Source organism: Mandrillus leucophaeus, unplaced genomic scaffold (assembly GCF_000951045.1).
Source record: "Mandrillus leucophaeus isolate KB7577 unplaced genomic scaffold, Mleu.le_1.0 Scaffold461, whole genome shotgun sequence".
Taxonomy (NCBI): domain Eukaryota; kingdom Metazoa; phylum Chordata; class Mammalia; order Primates; family Cercopithecidae; genus Mandrillus; species Mandrillus leucophaeus.
Window position 1 is genome coordinate 631729 of NW_012104932.1, and position 10734 is coordinate 642462.

General features: G+C 35.3%; 1 protein-coding gene across 4 annotated transcripts in view; it reads right to left on the reverse strand.

Annotated features, from left to right (window-relative positions):
* The window catches only part of SOX5 (SRY (sex determining region Y)-box 5), a 1081658-nt gene that overhangs the window by 116554 nt on the left and 954370 nt on the right, over positions 1-10734 (reverse strand). The window lies entirely within an intron of this gene.

Here is a 10734-nt window from a genome sequence, read left to right on the forward strand (position 1 = left end):
TTTTTGATGCAAATCAAGGGGCTTTTCTTAATGACTAAAGAGGTACAATAGTTGCATAGGGCCCAGTGACTTGCTAAGAAATAAAAGTAATGTACATTATTTGTTATCTGACACATGACCAAAGCAAATAACTAAAAATAATAGAATAATTCTGTAATACACAAAACATTTTGTAGAAATCTAATTTATAAAAAATGTGTTGAATACTATATACATGAAAAATATAACTTAAAATAACTCAGTTAATATAGCCATTCAAAAACATTTATCGAGTAACTGCTATGTATTAAGCACTCCTCTTGGCACTAGACATAAAGCTTTGGAAAAGATTAATATGCAGATGTGAATTTACTGGGAATTTAATGAAGCTTAAACTTTGGGCTTTTGGAAATGGCCTCTTGCAGTATGTTCACTATATATTTTTATATTTGTCATATATTTTTATATTTATCAGTTTTTGTAATTTGTTGTGATTTCTTGTTATAAATGAATATTCACTTTTGTACCTAAGTGTGTGTGTGTGTGTGTGTGTGCCTCAGTACATAAAATTTTTGCATTTTTATTCTAAAGAGAGTCTGCCAGGTTATTTTTTAGGCTTCAAAATAGCTGGATCTACCTCTGCGGATCTGGCCTTCCAAAAGCTTACAGTTTAATGGGAGAAAAAGATAATTAAATGATTAGTATCAAATATAATGGCAGTTAAGACAATGAAGTAGATAATGCTGTGGACTGCACTGTGGTTGTCCCAAACCTAGTCTAATAGGTTAAACACAGCCTCCAGGAAAAGGTTATGTTTAAGCTGAAACTTGAGTTAAATTATAGTTACCTAGACAAAGAAGGGAAGAAAGAATGTTCCAGGCAGGGAGACAATTTTCATGAAGAATCAAATGGAAGTGTTAGTCATAACCCAGTCCCCGTATTGCTGAAGTACAGAGAGCAGGTAGGGAATGAGATCAATGGACTGGGGAGGGAGTCACATGCCAGATTATGTATGATTTTTGTAAATATTAAATGATCTAAACTTTATCCTCTAGGTAAAGGAAATCATGAACGTGGAAAACAGATGGGTGGAATACAATCACTTGAGTTGGAGGTTGAGAGCTGTAATCAACTAGTAAACGGATGCAGAAATCTGTATAAAAGGTAATAATGGTCAGACTAGGGTGGTGACATGGGGATGGAGAGTGAGGCAGGGACTCAAGTGATATTTAAATGGTATAACTGGTAAAACCTAATGACTGTTACATATGAGAGTAAGAGAAGATTCAAGGATGACTTCCAGGTTTTTCACTAAAACAACTGATTGACATGTGTTGGTATATACTGGGTTAGTAAACACCGATTAGAAGCAAGACTGCCAAGTGGGGTCTAAAGGGTGTTCCTGGGGGGAAGGAACAAAGAGTTCTGTTTTAGATATTTTCAGTTTGAAATCATGATTAGATATCTAAGCTGAGGTATGTATTAGACACTTGATAAACATGTTAAAATTTTAGGGGAAAAGCCCTTACAGGAGACATAGACTTGAGAGTGGTTAGTATGTATCTGGAATTTAAGCTGTAAGCCTTGATGAGACCACTTAGGAGTTAATCGTAGATAAAAAAGAGGTCCAAAAAATTGGACTGTGGGATGTACTAACATTTATAGTCAGGGAGATAGGTAACTTGCAGAACAGACTGAGAAGAAATGTAAATTTGGTATTCCAGAAGCCAAGTAAAGAAAGACTTCCAGACAGTGATCATTTTTTTTCAGTGCTGGATTTAATAATGTGGACATCACTGGCAACTGCAACAATGGCGGTTTCAGTGGAGTGGAGGTTGAAAAAGCCCAATCAGAAAAAGTTTGATCAAGAGAGGATGATCGAAAGAAAGGAACTGGAGGCAGGAAGTGCAGACCCTTGCTTTTCAATGCAAGATTCTAGATGAGGAGCATTAGCATCACCTAGGAGTTTCTTGGAAATGTACATTTTTAGAACCCACCCTAAAGCTACTGTGCAGGCAGCCCCTAAGATAGAACCTCCAATGACTCCCACTCCCTGGTATTTATGTCCCATGTAATCCTCTCCCTTTCAGTGTGGCCTGGATCTGGTAATTGCCTTCTAATGCCCAGAATATGGCTACAGTAATGATATTTTACTTCTGAGATTAAGTTACAAAATATTTTGGCTGTCTTGGTTGCCCTTACCCTCTCTGTTGGAGCAAGCAGCTAGGTTGTGAGCTGCTCTATGTAAAGACTCACATAGCAAAGGACAGATGTTTTTGGCCAATAGCAAGCAAAGAAATGGGGCATACCAACAGTTAATGAAGGGAGCTTGGAACAGATCCTCCCCAGGCCAAGCCTAGAGATGACTGCAATCAAGGCCAGTACCTTGACTACAGGGGGAAAGATCCTGAGCCAGAGGTACCCATCATGGCTGTGTCCAAATAAATGTTTGTTGTTTTAAGGCACAACAGTTTTAGGCTAATTTATTGAAGTAGGAAACATGTGACATCTGAATCAGAATTTAAATTTTAACAAGAGCCCTAGATTATTTGTATGCATATTAGAGTCTGAGAAGTGCTAGAACAGACAATTATACTGAGGTGTTTTACAGTAGCTAGTGAAAGTTGTGTGATCAAGCAAACTTTATGAGAAGGTACATATGTGGAAAAATTAGCATACCATGCTCGTATGCTAATGAGAAAGATTCAGTAAATAGAGCAAAAACCTATGATACAGGAGAGAGAAGGGACAACCAATATTACATGATGATGCTTTATCATTTCATATTTTTAATTTTTAATCTCCAAAACACTATCCAATTTTATAACAGGACATTTAGATATTTAAAAGCTAAATTCATGCAAACTAGTTAAAATTGTAAATACTATTATAGTAAGACTATTAGAATTGACAATTTAAATGCTTAAAACTACGTAATTCATTTGTATTCTTAACTTAGGATACATCATCTTAAAATTAACAAAAGCAAAATTGTAGAGACTGTGATACTCTTCACAGTGAAAATTCATTTTATATTATTTATTTTCCCTGTTGTAAATTAACCAGTTCATAAGCACTTTAACATTTCTCATGAACAGAATTCTGCTAGCTGCTGTGAGACAAAACAAAACTTGGTCTGTATTTACTGTATTTCTGTCTTTTCTAATTAAGTGCTTATTTGAATAATGTTGACCATCATCAATAGATATTATAGGTGGTAAGGGAGAACTAATCTAGGCTTGGCTTCAATCTTAAGGGAATAGTTAAAGAAGAAAATAAGAGTGAGCTTGGCCTTGAAAATGTGCAGGTGGAGGGGAGGAGAGACGTTTCAGGTAGGGTGAAACGCATCAAAGCAGGAGTATGACATGCTAAAGGAATGTAGAGAAAAAACAGTTTAAATAACAGGTGATAGAATAAAGTAGAGGGAAAAGAGATTGAAGACAAGGAGTTGGGAAACTTTTAATACTCCAATCTTGAGATCTGGATATGAAAAGGCAATGGACAAGACATGAAACTTTAAGAAGCATTATTAAAGAGGTTAAGTAGTAGGAAGTATTAAAGATCACCTGATTCTCCATCCTAGCGACAAAGACATATTCCTAAATTTGTTTGTGACGTATTCCTACATTTGTTTAACTCCTAAATTTAGCAAAACACCTGCAGATGCTTGGGACACTTTTGCTTTACTGGCATCTAATTATTAATATCAAATTATATATACATTTAAAGCTCATTACTTGCAATACAGATTATTCCATAAAATTTTAAAATATGCATTATGTTAGAATCTATTTATTTCCTAAATTAATGAATGTGTATCAATGAAATTAATATTATCTTTCTTTTGGATATGTACAGATATGTAAATAGCTATTTTGTTTTACTCATGCTATATTGTATGTGTGTAAATGTATGTATACACAGGAATACTTTGGAGATATTGTAAGTTTGGTTCCAACTACCACAATAAAGCAAGTATCACAATAAAGCAAGTTATGCACACTTTTTTTTGTTTCATAGTGCATATAAAAGTCACATTCAGACAAAACTATAGTCTATTAAGTGTGTAATAGCATTATGTCTAAAAAATATACACACCTTAATAAAAAAATACTTTATTGCTAAAAAAATGCTATCATCTGAGCCTACAATGAGTTGTAATCTTTTTGCCAGTTAAAGGCCTTGCCTTGATGTTGATGGCTGCTGCCTGATCTGGACGGTGGCTGTTGAAGGTTAGGGTGGCTGTGGGAATGGGAATTCCCTTCCTTTTCTTCTCTTTTTTTTTTTTTTTTTTGAGACAGGGTCTGGCTCTGTTGCCCAGGGTGGAGTGCAGTGGCACAAACATTACTCACTGCAGCCTTGACCTCCCGGGCTCAGGCAATCCTCTCACCTCAATCTCTTGGGTAGCTGGGACCACATGCCCACACCACTCCAACCAGCTAATTTTTTGTAAAGACAAGGTTTTGTAATATTGACCAGGCTGGACTTGAACTCCTGGGTTCAAGCAATACAACCGCCTTGGCCTCCCAAAATGCTGGGATTATAGGCATGAGCCTCCGTGCCTGGTGGGAATTTCTTCAAATGAGACAACAATGAAGTTTGCAGCATTGATTGACTCTTCCTTTCACAAAAGATCTCTCTGTAGCATGTGATGCTAACTGATAGCACTTATCTACAGCAGAACTTCTTTCAGCTTTGAAGTTCCATCAAATCCTGCCACTGCTTCATCAACTACGTTTATTTAATGTTCTCAACCCTTTGTTGTCATTTCAATAATGCTCATGTCATCTTCACCAGGAATAGAATTCATTTCAAGAAACCATTTTCTTTGCTCATTCATAAGAAGAAACTCCTCACCCATTCAAGTTTTATCATGAGATTGCAGCAATTTAGTCACACTTCAGGCCCCATTTCTAATTCTAGTTCTACTGCTATTTCCAGCACATCTGCAATTATTTCCACCACATCTGCAATTATTTCCTCCACTGATGTCTCGAACCCCTCAAAGTCATCCAAGAGGGGTAAAATCGAATTCTTTCAAAATCCTGTTAATGTTTGTATTTTGACCTCCTCCCATCAATCATTAATGTTCTTAATAGCATTTACAATTGTAAATCTTTTCTAGAAGTTTTTCACTAATTACTTTTTTCCAGATCCATCAGAGGAGTCTCTATGGCAGTGAGAGACTTATGAAATGTATTTCTGAAACAATAGGGCTTGAAAGTCAAAATTACTCCTTGACTCGTTGGCTGTAGAACAAATGTTGTGTTAGCAGGCATGAAACAACATCCATCTCCTGGTACACTACCATCAGAGTTCTTGGGTGACTGGGTGCAACTGTCAATGAGCAGTAATATTTTGAAAGAAATGTTTTTTCTGAGCTGTGGGTCTCACTAGTGGGCTTAAAATATTCAGTAAATCATGCTGTAAGTAGATGTGCTGTCATTCAGGATTTTGTTGTTCCATTTATAGAGCACAGGAAAGGTAGATGTAGCTTAATTCTTAAAAAAAAACTAAGATTTTCAAAATGGTAAATGAGCTTTGGCTTCAACTTAATTCACCAGCTGCAGTAGCTCCTAAGAGTCAGCTTGTCCTTTGAAGCCAGGCATTGATGTGTCCTCTCTAGCTATGAAAGTCCCGGATGGCATCTTCTTCCGGTAAAAGGCTGCTTTATCTACCTTGAAAATCTGTTGGTTAGTGTAGCCACTTTTGCATCAATGACCTTAGCCAAATCTTCTGGATAACTTGCTGCAGCTTCTACATCAGCACTTGCTGCTTTATCTTGCACTTTTATGTTAGGTAGATGGCTTTCTGAACCAACCTCCCCAACACCAAACTTTTCTTCTGCAGCTTTCTCATCTCTCTCAGCCTTCATGGAATTGAAGAGAGTTACAGGTTCTTGCTCTGGATTAGGCTTTGGCTTAAGGGAATGTTGTGGCTGGTCTGATCTTCTCTCAATTACTCAAACTTCCTGTAACTCAACAATAAGGCTGTTTCACTTTCTTATTATTTGTGTGTTCACTGGCATAGCACTTTTAATTTCCTTCAAGAACTTTTCCTTTGCATTTGCAACTTGTCTGTCTGGTGCAAGACGCCTAGCTTTCAGCCTACCCCAACTTATGACACAGCTTCTTCACCAAGCTCAATCATTTCTAGCTTCTTATTTAAAGTGACGGATGTGGGACTCTTCTTTTCACTTGAACACTCAGAGGCCATTGTTGGGTTATTAATTGGCCTAATTTCAATATGGTTGTGTTTCAGGAAATAGAGAGGCCCATGGAGAGGAAGGAAGAGAGGAGAATGACCAGTTTGTGAAGCAGTCAGAACACAAACATTTTTTACGCTTCCCATCTTATGTGGGTGCAGTTTATGGCATCCCAAAACAATTAAAACTGTAAGATCAAACATCACTGATCACAGATCACCATAACATATAATAATTACCAAGTTTGAAATATTGCAAAAATTATCAAAATATGACAAAGAGACATGAAGCGAGCACATGCTTGTTGGAAAAATGGTGCTGACAGACTTGCTCTATGCAGAATTGCTATAAATCTTCAATTTGTAAAAAATGCAATCTGCACGAAACACACTAAAGCGAAGCACAATAAAATGAGGTATTCCTGTATGTGAAAGTTTATATAAGCTAAATAATTTTTATATGTGTTGTGGGTTGAATTATGCCTGCCTACAAGTTGATATGTTCAAGTTGTTACTACTTGTACTCCAGAATGTGACTATATTTAAAAATAGACCCTTTAAAGAGGTAATTTAAGATAAAATTAAGTCATATGCATGGAACTTAACCAAATATGTCTGGTGTTCTTATAAGCAGAACAGATTAGGACACAAACAAAATAGAGTCTGGTATGACCAGGTGTGGACATAGAGAGAAGGTGGTCATCTACAGGCTGCAAAGAGAGGTATCAGAAGAAACAACCCTGCCGACACTCTGATCTCAGCTCTATAGCATACAGAGCTGTGAAAAAATAAGTTTCTGTTGTTCAAGCCACTCAGTCTGTGGTATTTTGTTATAGCAGCCGTAACAAATTTATGTTTTATGTTTGCCATAGATGGCCTTATGTCAATATATTTGGTGTTTAAGTGAATTGGGGAAAACAAAAGACTGGCAGCAGGAATTTAAAAGACTACTACAGTTATTATGTATGTTTAATCATATATAGTTTCAAATATAGAAATATAACCGATATATTGACTAATTTCAAAAGGTTTTTGTCTAACAGCAGTATGCTGTTTCAACGATGTTCACCCAACACATAAGCACGATTAACTTAGAGCATGTCTCTACCTTGTTACCATTTTTTCAAGCCAAGATTACTTTGGTTGAAGTATGCTCCAAGTTATAACAAAGTAAATACAAATAAAATACCTGTGAAAATTTTCAATACAGTCATTTAACTCTCAATTTGAAAAATTCAAAATATATTACATGGATGTGTCAGTGTTCTACAGTGGACACAGAATCTACAAAGCTTCACAAACAAGGTCGGGGTAATTTTTAATGGCAAAGGAAAAATACAGAAGCTGCTGTAAAAAAAAGAGTTTTTATTGAAGTAAATACTGTCATCTATTTGTGCCATTCCTCAATTAACTGTACTAAAAAAAAATTACAACAGGTTTATTTTGTAAATACCTCATGAAGTTCATACTTAGTAAAAAAATCATATAATGGAAAGCTTTGACTTTTAAAGTTCAACCATGTGTAAGTTATTCAAATTGACTTTCAAGTAGTTAAAAGTAATTTCTTCTACTCTTCTCTACGTTTTAACCATTTGAACAATTTTTCCCTAAGCCTTTCCAAAATTAATTTGCTTCTTATTTCAAGACCAAGCAAGGAAATTCTAGCTCAAAACCAAAATATTTCAAAAAGCTAAAAAGTATACTGAGGCATGTTAGTCTATTGTTTTCAGAATATAACATAGCTTACAGTGTCTACTGACACAAATGATACAGCTCATATTAACTCTTTAAAAGCATTCAATTGCACCATTATTATAGTTATGCATATTTAGATATTAATTATCTCCAGTCATACTATGAAGAATTAATCTCTATACTATATAACACAGCCTAAGAAAAACAATTTTTCCAACAAGTTTATTTAGGATGAAGAAAAAAGTGAAATGCAGATGTGGTTTTAACAAGAGTCAACAACACACACTATTTCATCTACTGAACTAATACAAAAGTTTTGGACAGTTTTATGGCATTATCTTCACTGAAATGTGGAGACTCATTCCTTTATTAGCCTTTCATTTCTTTTTGTTTGTTTTTGTTTTGCCTCCTTGACAAACATCAGATTGCCTTCTCTAGGTGCTGAGAAATATGAAAATTAACCCCTTCTCTGACATACACACATACAATCCTGTCCCAGTCTTAATCAAGTGAGGAGGATTCACCATGTAAACTAATCCAAATATACAATAAGCAAAGTAGAAGAGTGTCAAAGTTATTCTGGAAATCTGCAAGAAAAAACTCAACCTGAAAGAGACTCAACAGTCAAGGAATTGTATTTACTGAGGTGTCTCTTAAAAGATGGCCACTATCACTACCAAATTATACTTCGGGACCATTTTACTACCTCCTTTCCATGTATCATAAATGGTAGAGGGTCAACAGTAAGCATGCACTGTTGCATGCTTTCAGTGCAATGAAGATTGCTCCTATTAAAAACCTTCTCAGATTGGTACTGAAAGTACCCTGTTCTTACCACTCTCATTTCCAGGTGGAGGAGGCCTTGTAGAAGTCTAAGACAAAATGAAGTTAGTAAGGACACTGTAGATGGAACTTTGGAAGAAAACTGCTTTCTTTCATCTCATGTTGCTTTCTTTCATGTCATGGGCTGATAGAGAAATTGGTGGGTGCCTTCTACTCGGGGGAGCCCCCTGCCATTCACAGAACTAACAATAACAACTATCCTATATTTATGCCTACATCCAGGGATATTTTCATTACCCTCAGTGTTTCTGATGCAGAAAGGGAATGAGGAACTATTCAGCTAAAGAAGCAAGTAGAGCTCATATCTTGAAGAGCCTTATGTTCTCCTTTGAAGGCAACGTTAAGTCACTGAAAGATTTTAAGCAGGAAAGTAGTATTTTTTGTTACTATTTGTGTTCCAGATATATCAGTTTTGTGGCAAGGCATAGAACGATTCGAAGAAGGAGAGACTGGAGATAGATATGTTAAAAACTATTGCAGTAAATCAATGAAGGAGAGCAGAGAATAGCTTTGGGAGACAGACTTGATAACTGATTTGATGAAGTAAAAGAAAAGAAAATATGTGAGAATTTTTTTTAATGTTTGAAGTTTTATTTTGGTATATGATTTAAGAAATATTGTTTCCGTAAATATTTAATTATTCCCACATCCTTTTTGAATAATTACTTGTTTTCCCAATGACTTGAAATGTGGGAAGCTATTATTTGTTGACTTTTGGCACTCTGTTGAAAATATTTTACATATACATATACACATATATACATATATGTAAATGTATAAAATTGCTTTTAATCTTCACAACAACTCATTAGGGTAGAAATTATTATTCCTATTCTATAAAATTTTTAAAGCTGCTCAGGATTGTCCCAAGGTTAATCATTACTAGAGTCCTTACTATTTTAATAAGGAAAACATTAAATTGTAGAACACACAGACTACTTTTAAAGCATTATGCAAATGTACACTACAATTTTCATAACATATTCACCTAATTTTCATTCAATTAACGTGTATCAAACTTTTACTATGTGGAGAACACGAAGCACTAAAAGGTACAATCCTTGCCTTCAAAACACTTTCAGTTATGAAAATAAGACATATAAATATGGAAAGTGAAATGAATCAAAACTATACAATTGGAATCAAATGAATATAGGCAGTAATTACCACAGAAAGGAATTTATACAAGTTGGATTACTGGGGAAAGAATCAGTGGAGGGGCTGAGATTGAGTTAGGCCTTGATTATAAAATACAAAGTAGAAAAGATGAGAGAAGCCTATGAACTGAAATGCCTGGCATAGAGTAGATGCTCAATTAAAAAATGAGCCCCAAAGTAAGAGGTACAACAGGATCACAGAAATGACCAAGCAAAATTCTTCAAGAACCAGCCTGTAGTTGAACCCACTTCACCTAGTAGCAAAAAATATTTAGAAGGCTGATTACAGTCTATCGATGACCTCAAATACCAAAGTAAGAAATTTGTACATAATTATGTCTTTAAATATATGCACAATTACCTCCTATCCTAAAAAACAATGAACTCTCTAGAATCTAAAACTTCTTCTAAAACCACCATCTATTTTCTCTCATCTAAATTGTTAAAAACTAGTGATAATCTTAAATCCTTCTCCTACACTTTAGTCCTCAATCAATATATTTTTGGGGAAATGCTTTATAAATCTACTAATGACCTCTGAATTGCCAAATTTTAATCAACATATATCTGCAATAGCTGACTCTGTTAATGATTCTCTTCTTTTCTAATTATATCTATACATTCTCTTGGCTTTTCTTAAAACAGCTGTACTGGTTCTCCTTATACCTTATTCATGCCGACTTTATTATCTGTTTCTGCAATAGGCTGTTCCACCTTCCTTCATCCATCCCTTCCTTAAATATTGGTATTCCTTGGGGTCTAATCCTTGGCACTTTATCTGAATGATCTTATCCAATCTCATGGTTCAGCAACCATACACAAACTAATATATTCCAAATCAGTCACTGTAGCCTAG